At 46.5% G+C, this 12,346-nt stretch overlaps 1 pseudogene; it reads left to right on the top strand.

Annotated features, from left to right (window-relative positions):
• The first annotated feature begins 283 nt into the window (after positions 1-283).
• Positions 284-1,236, top strand: LOC114906447 (annotated as a pseudogene).
• Positions 1,237-12,346: the final 11,110 nt, after the last annotated feature.

Genomic DNA, 12,346 nt, shown 5'->3' with positions numbered 1-12,346 from the left:
TTGTTGAACAGAAGTTCTTCATTTAAACGTAATCAAATGTATCAGTTGTTTTCCTTTTATGCTTAGTGCTTCGTGCGACACCTGTAATAATATCTGTCTCTATGTCCAGCGGTATTCCAAGGAGCTAGACTTGAAATGGTCAAGTCATTGGTCACTGGTAGTGGTCAAAGCCAAAAACTGTAGGCTGGAGAAGAAAAGGGGAGTGGGTGGGAAGGGGAAGGGTAGAAGGCCAGAGGAGGAACAAGAGGGGTTGTCAAGAAGGCAACAGGGGCGGAAGGGGGGTATGACTGCAAGTGGATTGAATGTCACTTTCACCATACAGCTCTTTATGCATGGAAAGGAAGTTGGCAGCCTCGTCAGAAAGAACAGAGAATCAGTTAAGAAGATGTGTGGGGAGAGTGTTGTACATATCAACGTTACCACTTTGGCTGGACCCATGAATGCCATCCTTAAAGCCTTTGCTATGATCACGGATGCACTGGAAGAGGACGTCAGTACAACAGCACAGCTGCCCGCAGACCCTGGCCACCCTGAGCCTGGTGGTCCTTGCTAGCAGTGTGGCTCTCTCATTGGGAAAGGAGGTTTCGAGATCAAGGAAATATGATGAGAGAGTACAGGGGCTCAGGGCCAGGTGGCAGAGAATAAGTCTCCCGACTCAACTGAGCAGGCCATTATAACTGCTGGCGTTGGGCAAGCCATCATTGAGTGTGTCCAACAAGCCTGTCCAGTCATGTTGGAGTCACCCTGACCCCAACCAGCTCTCTGGTCATCTTTGCAGGTGGTCAGGACACGTACCACACAGGCAGCAACGGTGTGGGCTTTCCTCACCCCCACTCCCCACCCATCCACGTGCCTCAACCATGACCTAGAGGAACTCTCTCTGGAGGCCGGCACTGCAACAGTCTTGTTTTCCTATGATGCATGGCAACCCTGGATTCAGTGACATTGAATCCACTCTCCAGAGATGAAAGGCTATTGGGCAGGTTTGGATGTATCTACTGAGACTACTCATGAACTCACATTTCAAGCCTTTTAATTGGCTGCACGATGGGGCATTAGGGTGCCCAAATCAATAAGAGCCACCAGACGTCTGGGGCATAGTTCGTCATTGCAAACCCAGTGGAAGGATCTACCGTTAGGCTGGTTACCGTCACTGGATCTGCTGCCAGCATTAGCCTGCTTCCATACCAAATTGTCTGGCTGTCCTCAGAGACAGGTGGCACGGGGAGCCGCTAAAGCAATGCAGATCCATCCACAATCCTTTCTGGCTGTTCACCACTCTTGATCCATCTGTGTCGTTTCTGAACAGTCAGCAATTCCAGGTTTTAAATAGTCTGTAAGTTTCCATTTCTTTACACTTTACATCCACTTGTGATTTTTAAATTATTCGAATTCCTTTCTCCATTCAGCTGTTAGAGCTGAGTTCCATATTTAGTTTTCTAAGCTTCTCCCTGTTTTGTTTTACTTTGGGGTTTTGTGCTCATGCATTTTTTTGTTTGTCATAGAACTAGAAGACTAGAATATTAATACAATGCGGTTTAGTCCATGATGTCAGAAAGTTCTCAAAAACTAATTAAAAGATGGACTGGGTATCTGTTTGCTCTATTCTCCCATGACAAAAGCTTCAAGGACAAGAACATTACATTCTCTTGGTAGTGACCGTGGCGCAGCCTTTTGGAGGTCAAAGAACGGCCATCTATCGGTTTACTCCTATACGCTAAGCATTGTCCTGAGCCGTGGACCTACATTACGTCCTTAATTCTCTCAGCAATTCCGGAGGGAGGTATTTTTTGCCCTCAAAATAAGTGGGCAAATGAAGAGTCACTGAGGCAAAATCACTTCAGCAAGGTCACACAGGTCAAACAGCCGGCCAATGGCAAAGGCGGGATTTGAACTCCAGATTGAATCTCACCCCAAAGTTCACGGCTTTCCCACTGCAACATGCCGCCCTCCAGTCAGAGCAGGGGACATGGTGAAGTGCTTCTGTGAAAAGGAATTATAAAGTGTCGCCTTTGCTGCAGGATAACTGGTGAGGAAAAATCTTTCTACTGACTCTCTGTCTTGGTGTGGGTTACCCTAGAAGCAGGACCTAAGACAAGGATTTGAGTGCAAATCATTTCTTTGTGTGGTGATTCCAGGAAACAGCAGTAGAGGAAGTGAGACAGGAAGGAGAGGCAGCCGATAAATGGAACGTTATCAAACACTGGGGTCACTGGAGTGCAGTCCTGCTGGGGAATCCCAGAGCCCCCGGTTGCCCTCTACCTTAGAGTTACCCATCGTTGCTCCAATGGAGGGGTTAGGAGGCTGGGTTTTTATCCACCGATTCACACCCATCATTACAGGAGGGCGGCCATGGAGGGATTAGTTCTCAGGAACTCTTCTGGGTTTCCCCTGAAGGTGGACCCACATGCTCTCAGGGCTCAAAAAGGTCCTGCTGGCCGAGGCTTGCAGGTGTTTGGAGTAAAGAGCCTTTGGCGTAGAGGTGGGTACCGAGGGGGTGTGGCAGAAAGCCAACACTGTCTGCTCCACCCTCTACTAATAAAAGCTAAAGAAAAAGAGAAATAGGCACGAACTCTGGTGAAGGAGAGAAGGCTATAGAAAAGGTTTAAATCCCTCCACAGAGCTGTGCAATGTAATATTCCTGAGACGTTCACAGTGGCACCTTCCAATCTAATTTGCCACACAGAGGAAGGGACACCCACCACACTACAGTTTAATAATTTAGCTATTATTTCCAGAGCGATCCTATTAACAGTCCACTCATTTTCTCCCCAGCGGTTCAGCCATTGAAATTCACCCACTGCGTCTTTTGACTATTAGTCATACTCTGGGAAGTATTATTTAGGAGCGCGTACCGAAAAAGATTTGCCAAAGATTTCACGTGCAACCTGATACGAAAGAGATGATTTCCGAATTGGACTGGGGAACGGGCTGGGCTGGGTTGAGGCTCAGACATTCTCCTTATAGCTGGAGTTTTTCCAGCCCACTTTCCCATTCACAAAATGGGGGGAGGGGTGGCCAGCAGAGGCAGTGTTTCGAGATTTTAAATACCGCCTAAATCAAGGGTCTTTTTAATGCTAATTAACCCACTTAATCCCTTTCAGAGACTAGCACTTTCAACAGCTTTAAACTAGAAGAAAAATGTAATAAACGGGGAGGGAGGGAGGAGCTGACTATTGAAGAAGGCGACCACAGATGTTAACTCGCACTGACTATGGAGGACTCTGACGCCGGCTAGGTTCAGAAAGAGCAACCATCCCAAAGAAAAACAGTACAAAACTGTTTCAGAATTTTCAGTTTCTGGTTCAGATCCTCGTTCAGTGATGTACAACCCGTGTCCTGCCTTGTACAAGGCTGCTGCAATTTAGTTCATGTGCTCTTGTGAAAGTAGTTTTACACCAAGGAATAAAAGTAAAATTAAGCTAAGCAGTTATCAAAGCAGTCACTCTTTTCTTAACTGTGTCCCCCACTACACACACACACACACACACACAAACACGCACACACACATGCCTTTCTGAAGACATCTTCTTTCTTAAAGGTGAAATAATTTCTAAGGTGTTTTTCGTTATTAGGGTCAGCTAAACTGCTTGCTGATCCTAGCACTAAGGATGGAATCAGGCTGACCTAGGTTAGAGTTCAGGTTCTGTCACTTAACTGGTATTAGTTTTTTTACTTGTAAAATGGAGCCCATACTGATATATTCCTTGTCAGCTCCAATGGAAAACAATACAGTCTCCATAGCAGGGAGGTCAAGTAACCTTTCCTGTAAACAGCCAGAGAGTAAATATTTAAGGTTTTGTGGGCTACCTGGCTACTGCTGCAACTACTCAGTTCTGCCACTGGAGCATGGAAGCAACCAGAGGAAATACACAAATGAATGTGCGTGGCCGTGTTCCCATAAAACTTTATTTACAAAGGCAGGCGGTGGGCTGCATTTGGCCCATGGGCAGTAGGCTAGAGCACACCTTTCTCAGTTGCCATTGAGCCATTTTACAACTCTGGATTTGCAAAATTGTTCTTGTCTATAGACATGCAAATTCTGTCCATTAGAGGTTCCATTTGATGTGCCACCCGCCCCGCCCGCCCCGTGGGAGAGATCAAATTTGCCTGTGTTTGCATATTCATTTCAATATCCCTGATCTATAAATGTGTCTGTTCTTGAACAGGTTCTACCATCCTACCAGTTCCCTCATTAATGAATTAAATATTTAATATCGTTGAAGAAAAAGTTATTCTGACAGTTGTTAAAATGGTAAGGAAGACTTTATTCAACACTATTGCAATAGGTGTCAGGACTACTACAATGGTGGAGAGAGGTCGGGCTCAACTCAGAATATGGCAAAGACAGCTGGGGATTTACAGCCAATGAGCAGAGTGAAGGAAGCAGTGGGTCTAAAATTACTACGAGGAAACATCAAGTATAGGAGGATTCTTGGTGAACGCAGGCCAGGCTGATGAGATACCAAGGATGGACCATGGGGAATTTGATCAGATATCAAGGGTGATCAGATATCAGGAATGGAGTGATTCTCACTAACCTGATTTAGAAGGATTCTTGCTAACACTGGACTAGGCAGGCCAACGACAAGGCCCAAAGATGAGGCCTAGTCAAAAAGAGACCTCAGAGGGGCCTGTCTCGAGTTTGGTCAAGGAAAGAGTCTTTGTCGTGTTAAAGAAAAAATTTCGTGACACTTACTAAAGACAGTAAGGCAGACTTTATCCAGGGGGGTTACTACAACGAGGTTTTGCACAGGGGGAGAGAGATCAGACTCAACTCCAAAAACAAGGACAAGTGAAGGTTTATAGCCAAAGGTGGGGCCAGGGGGGGTCAGTGGATGGAAAACTACTAAGAGGATCACGGATGAGGGAGATTCTGGCTAAACTGATTTGATAGGACCCTTGCTGAAGGCAGGCCAGGGTCATACGATGCCCAGGGAGAGGGGATGAGAAATATGATCGGATACAAGAGCGGTGGCATTCAAACAGTGGAGGACTGTGGCTAAACTGACTCAGTGAGACTCTTGAATAAGCAGACCAACGACAGCGCCCAAAGTTGGGGCCTTGAGGACTTAGAGGAGCCTGACTAGAGTTAGGTTGAGGAGAGAGTCTTTGTCAGTCAACATGTGTTCACTTTACATCTGTATGAAAGTCATAGATGAGGTTTTCTTGAAAATTAACCTTTATTTTTTTTTAACATCTTTATTGGAGTATAATTGCTTGACAGTGGTGTGTTAGTTTCTGCTGTATAACAGAGTGAATCAGCTGTGTGTATACATATATCCCCATAGCTCCTCCCTCTGGCATCTCCCTCCCACCCTCCCTATCCCACCCCTCTGGGTGGTCACAAAGCACCGAGCTGATCTCCCTGTGCTATGCGGCTGCTTCCCACTAGCTACCGGTTTAACGTTTGGTAGTGTATATATGTCCATGCCACTCTCTCACTTCTTCCCAGCTTACCCTTCCCCCTCCCCGTGTCCTCAAGTCCATTCTCTACGTCTGCATCTTTATTCCTGTCCTGCCCCTAGGTAATACAGAGTGAAGTAAGTCAGAAAGAGAAAAACAAATACCGTATGCTAACACATATATATGGAATCTAAAAAAAAAAAAGGTTCTGAAAATTAACCTTTAATCCAGCCAATGTTTTTGAAAGAATTAACATAGAAACTGGCCCACGGCAAGCACGTAATAAAGTTGTGGTTGAGTTGTTATTGCCACTTTTGCTGTTATGATTATATGAGTGAGAATTCCAACAAGAAACAGAACTCAGCCCAAATGGTTCAAATGAAGAGATTCCAGTGAAGAGACTACTTTGTGGGCAGGTTAAGGGAACAAACGAGAGATGTTAAAGTCCAGAGACTATGACAAGGTGCCATTACCATGTGCTGAAGGGGACAAAGGGAGGACACGGCATCACTGGATTGCAGTGAGAGCTGGGGCCGAGGGGCCACAGGTCAGATTCTGTGGTCATGGGGGGACCCAGTTCTCGCCAGAGATGGAGCGCTGAAACAGGCAAGGACCAGGGAAGCAATATTTCAGCCTCTCTCTCCTCCTGTCTTCTGACCTCTTGCTGGGCCCACCCATTGGCAGAACCCCATCAGAAGTCAGCTGCCAGGGAATCTGGGTGATGTAGTCTGCCTCCAGGGGCACAGAACCAGGCAAAGAGGGTGGAGGATGCATCTTGGGGGTGGGGGTGAAGAATAACCAGCACAATTATTACTATTATGTTTTACAATGCTCAAAACCCACACAATGTACAACACCAAGAGTGAAACCTAATGTAAACTACGGATTCTGAGTGACAATGATATATCAACGTAGGCTCATCAATCATAACAGGTGTACCACTCTGGCGGGGGGCACTGATAGTACGGGGAAGCTGTGTGTGTGGTGGCGGGGAGCAGGGATTATATGGGAAATCTCTGAACTTTCTACTCAGTCTTGCTGTGAACCTAAAACTGCTTTTAAAAATAAAATCTATTGTACGTCAACTATACTTCAACTAAAAATATATACATAGGGACTTCCCTGGTGGCGCAGTGGTTAAGAATCCACCTGCCAATGCAGGGGACACGGGTTCGGGCCCTGGTCTGGGAAAAACCCACATGCCGCGGAGCAACTAAGCCCGTGCGCCACAACTACTGGGCCTGCGTTCTAGAGCCCGCGAGCCACAACTACTGAGCCCGTGCGCCACAACTACTGAAGCCCGCGCGCCACAACTACTGAAGCCCGCGTGCCACAACTACTGAAGCCCGCGCGCCTAGAGCCTGTGCTCCGCTACAAGAGAAGCCACTGCAATGAGAAGCCCGTGCACCGCAACGAAGAGCAGCCCCCGCTCGCCGCAACTAGAGAAAGCCCTTGTGCAGCAACGAAGACCCAGCACAGCTGAAAATAAATAAATAAATTTACTAAAAATTATATATACACATAATTTAAAAGTCTATTAAATTACAAAATATTGTATAGTGATTTATATTTCCTAAAGCCCTTGCATAAAAGTTGCTGTGAAGAGATAGGGCAAATACAGTATCCTCATGCTACAGACAAGGAAAATTAAGCTTCAAGTAATTCACGTTCAAGTAACAAGTGGGAGAGCCTTCTGATTCTAAGTTCAGTGTGCAGAGAACAGAGGTCAGTTTTGTGGGATGAAATCCTAGGGAAGCTGAGGAAGAAAACAAAGAGAAATTTTCCTGATTTGCACATTTTGTCACCGATGGAAATGGGAGTAAACCCTACTTACTTCTGGCCAACTATGTCCGAGTGTGTGTGTGTGTGTGTGTGTGTGTGTGTGTGTGTGTGTGTGTGTGTGGCGGGGAGATGGGCAGCCTCATGTGATCACTCTCTATAACTCTCCTCCCAGAACCCTTGTGTGTTGAGTTGGCTCCGTCTTCAGAGACTCTCCTTATATTTCAACCTCCCTGCTTCCACACACCTGCCTCTGCTGGTTTCTCAAGGGCAGAGTGGTCCACAAGGATGCCTCATGCAGAGTGGATCCGAAGCACAAGGGTAGAGCAGAGGCATATCAGTGTGCCAAGTTCAGAACCTCCCTGGCAATCTTCAGAACCTCTGCTGAAAAACCTCCGCTCTCACCTCTACCCCTGTCTGACTTAGGGCCTCAATTTAAAGGCTACTTCCCCCAGGGATGCCTTTCCTGACCCTCAATACAAATTAGGTTTCTCCCATTATTCTTGTCCCTATGTCTTGCTTTTTCTTCAGAGAGCTTATCACCAGGTATGGTTGCTTAGATAGCTGCCAATCTGTTTATTGCTTGGGTTCCTCTCTACAGACTACAGTATAAGGTTCATGAGAACTGAAACATCATCTACCACCAATAACCCAGTGTTTAGCACAGGCCCTGACATGGAGGTGATAATCAATAAATGCGTGTCAAACAGGTGAACGCATGAATAAATCAATTACATCAAGTGAAATTAAATTAATGAAAACTAGTCACCCCTTCTAACCTCACATAACAGCCTTCTATTCTTCCAACCAGACTACGGATATCAAGATGCCAGAGGGGTGGGAAAGGATTTGGGAATCAGGACAGATTTTAAAGATGGTTATGAAGACCTGGGCTTGTATTCTGAGTGATATGGGGAGGCACTGGAGGGGTTGGGACATCTTTAGCTCCTCCTCTGCTTCACCTTGCACTCCCTCCCATCCCTAGTGACTCATAGTAGGCATTCAATAAATTTGTTGAATACAGTAAGTCCCCTACGTACAAACAAGTTCCGTTCTGAGAGCACATTCGTAAGTCCAATTTGTTCGTAAGTCCAACAAAGTTAGCCTTGGTACCCAACTAACACAGTTGGCTATAGAGTACCGTACTATACTGTAATAAGTTTATAATACTTTTCACACAAACAATACATAAAAAAACAAACACAGTACACAAAAGCACAACCATTTGTAGAGGATGCACGCACGTGACAATGTACGCCAGACACTTGAACTAATTTACGCATGTAAATTTACGCATTTACTAATTTACGCATGTTCGCATCTTTGAAAGTTCGCGACTTGAAGGTTCGTACGTAGGGGACTTACTGTAAATGCACGAATGCATGCGTGCATGGATGCATGAATGAATAAAAATATGATCTCTGTCCCTAAAGAACTTATGAGTGTTGTAATAAGATACAATTTATATTCATGGAATTATTGTAGCATTCCAGGGATGGGAGGGGGTACAAGACACATGCCAGGCTGCAACCAGATATTTGGTGGAAGAAACTTGAGAATCACATTTCTTTATTTTGAATTAGTTCATTGTCTGTCTTGTCTCCACTGTTTCAATTATAAACAGCTTCAGAGCAGAGCCCAAGCTTACGACTGATTCAGATCCCTGGGGCCCTAGCACAGAGCCCAACGTCACGAGGTGCGCCAAGTATACTCTTCCCGTTCTCATGCTGCTTCAGCGGGGTGGATTACTTTTTAGGGCAGTGCATTTCACATGCCAGCCCTCTAGCTAGACGTTGGGTGATCCCTCTTGGGGAGTTACCCAGTGTGGTTCCTGTCATGTTGTACAGCCAAGAGACAGCTCTGAGGATTCTCGTCTTTCCCTTCATTATCCTAACTCTCCAGTCCAGAGGTGGGAGCAGTGGTGGTTGGTCTGGAATCACTGGCTTTTCTTTCTGTACAAAGACTAGGGGTGGTGCTCCAGGGTTGTGGAAAAAGCACTGGACTTGTTTTGAGATTCAGCTCACTATCTGTGTGTCTAGAGACACATCGCTTCATTTCTCTGGGCCTCAGTGTTTCTCATTCATAAAATTAGAGGGTGGAGGGTGGATAAGAGAAATCGTAAGATCCCCTCCTGCTCTTCTAGGATTCTAATTCCGGATGTGACATGAGAAAATGATTCCTTAAATGGCCATAATCCATCTTCTAACTTCCGGAATACTCGTAAGCCATATATGTGCTGTATCTCTGGACCACCTCCAGAGATTTCAGATTTTGCTCATCCTAAAGGTGCTCTTATTTCTGAAATGCCGGACCCTGATCCGTTTAGTAACGAGCTTATTTTTACTTTTTGGCGTTGGGTTTCTGACATCTGTAACAACTTCCTGTCAGATCCTAGAAGGTTCCCTCCCAGAGTGTCTTCAACAGCAGCAAACAATTTACACCCATCCAGGACCCATCGTGCCTAAGATGTCTTGGAGCATCTTACTGCAATTAGAAGAAAATGAAACCAGGAACTCCGTCTGATGAAAACCGAGGTTGGAAACTAGTATTAAAATAGAAATCATTAATGTAGGCAAAATGTAGCTGGAAGTGCCAATTCGAGGGCAAGGGGAGGGCGCCAGGTAGTTATGTCTGCAGTTCTGTGGGACAGGACTAACTGAAGATCAACATTAAGCACCTACTTATTGGTTCATGTGCCAGAGATTCTGATGAGCTGATAGAACAGGAAAAACCACTGAAAGGCTCCTCTGCATTCATCCAGGCGCAGACTCAGAAGAGGATGGGAGTGAAGCAGTTTACATAGGAAGTGATCCTAGAAAGTACCTGTAGGTGAATGGGGAAGTGAGACAGGGAAGGGAAGGAAGCCAATAAAGGGAGGATTCTTGAGCAGGATACCACTGTGGGTGCTGAGGCTCAGTCCTGCTGGGGAACTCTGGGAAACAGTGTAGAGCACGCCTTAGTGTGCCACCTGCGGGGCATGGAAACTGGGGTATTTATCCTCCGACTCCCATCCATCGCTGGCCGAGGGCAATTCCTGGAGGCATCGTTGGCCTCCCTCCTGCAGGTCGATAGAGAACCCTAAGAGGGAGAGCTATGGGTGCTTGAAGTAGGATGCCTTCAGCATGTACTAGAATGGTACGTGCTGAGGGGATGTGAGTGGGGCCTGATAGCACCTGCTACATTAACCTTGACCACGGTCCACGTGGCTGGGTAGTCAATTCACACAATGAGTCAGGTGCGGGGGGGGGGGGAATCACAACATCTTTGAGATGAGTGCACCTTACTGATCTCTGGCCTATCCCCCCATTCTCCAGATAAGAAAACCAAGGTTTAGAACAGCACTGTCCAATAAAAATATAATGCAAGCCACCTATGTAATTTTTTTAATGTCAGTAGCACCTTTAAAAAGTAAAATGAACAGGTGAAATTGATGTCAAGAGCATGCTTTATTCAACCCAATATGCTCAAACTATTAGAGTTTTACCATAATCAACAGAAAAATGAACACTGAGATATTTTGCATTTCTGGTACTACAGCTTTGAAGTTTTCCACTTATGGCACATTGCAGTTCTGACTGGCCACCTTTCAAGGGCTCAGTACCCACCTGTGGCTAGTGCCTACCATACTGAAGAGCACAAATCCAAACATTTCCATCACTGCAGAAAGTCCTATTGGACAGTGCTGGTCTAGTTAGTTTGTGCCATTTGCTCCAACTTAGAGCACTTGTGGGTGGTAGAGGTAGTTGACAAGAAGCCAGGAGAGAACCCTAGGATCTCTAGTTAGGCTGGAACCCTGGGCTTGAAATCTTCCCAAAAATAAAAGGCAGGAAGTGGGTTTGATGGACCCTCAACCTGTTGAGCACCAAGATTAACTTGGCTGGTTGCACAACCTCCCAGACTTCCTAGGTATAAAAAGATCCCGAGGTCAAGCTCAGCGAGACCTCTGGAGGGGAAGGTCAGGTCTCTCGTCCATTACCATGTCCCCAGCCCAGGACCTGGCCCACAGGAGGCCCTCGAGAGAGCTCTGGTGAATGGTGATGAGAAGCATCCTTTGGGCAGCAGTCACAGACCATCAGTAGGTAGGGGCTGGGGAGCAGCTGTGAGGTGAACATCATGACCATTGTGGAGGTCACCTGGGTGAAGCAGTCATGAGCGAAGCAGTAAACGGACAGTTGGACAAAGGAACCTGAAAAAGGATCAAGTATCTGCCCACTCACCGATCCTTTCTTAACAACCATTCAATGTGCCATCCTACAAAGAGAGAAACAGAGGTACAGAGCAGTTAAGAGAATCTTCTAGCAAGACCACAGTGTTTGCCTGCAGTGAGCTGCTTTGATGCTGGGCCCAACACACATATTTAACAAGAGGCAATCTGCCCAGGGTTTTATTCCCACAATAAATCTTACCATTTTCGGCTCCTGAGACTGCCTCCTCCTCTCGGCATCACACTAACAGCTCCCTTTCCCAGCAGTGGTGGCAATAAATGGTGTGCACACAGTGGAGACGGTAAGGTTTCAGGGTGAAGCCTTTGGAAGCGACTCCTTCATAATTTTATCTATGGCCATGCCATATTTCATGGTGCAGCTCCCTAACACCGTGGGCGGCTCTGTGTGTGTTCCGGAGAATGGGAGAGTGAGATGCATCCCCACCCTCCAATCCTCACGCACCCCTCCTGGTGGAATTTGGAAGTTAAAGCACCTCCCGGGTTTTGAGTGGAGATCTGAACCTCTCCTAGCGCTCACATGGAGCTGCTTGCTAGCCAGCCAGCCGCAATAAGAGGTGTTGGAGATGCGGCTGCTCCAGTAAGCCTCTTCTAATCCATTCTGCGCACCGTGAGGCCCCTTCCCGAGAACTCCTACGGCCGACTGTCAAGCCAGGCCTGTCTTCCGTCCGCCATGAGACAGCCATTTCTCTGGACAGCTGCAACTCGGGAAGGGGTTACTTTTCTGCTTCCCTCCCTACTCCATACATATCGCCCAGCCCCACCAGAGCACTGGTGATTGGTTGACTGACTTAACAAATGAATGGCAACCTTCATCTTTGGTGTATTAAAATCATCCAGTTAGTATGGCCTCTATAGCGGGCAAACAATGCAACATGATTGGTCCACCTCTTCCAAGAAGGGGCCCAGAGTCTTACAACCGAGGAGGGAAGAAATTCA

The sequence above is a fragment of the Monodon monoceros genome, unplaced genomic scaffold (genome assembly GCF_005190385.1).
Source record: "Monodon monoceros isolate NGI ecotype Baffin Bay Population unplaced genomic scaffold, NGI_Narwhal_1 Super_Scaffold_22, whole genome shotgun sequence".
In the NCBI taxonomy this organism is placed as follows: domain Eukaryota; kingdom Metazoa; phylum Chordata; class Mammalia; order Artiodactyla; family Monodontidae; genus Monodon; species Monodon monoceros.
Note: the sequence above shows the minus strand (reverse complement) of the source record. Positions and strands in the feature narration are given on the sequence as shown.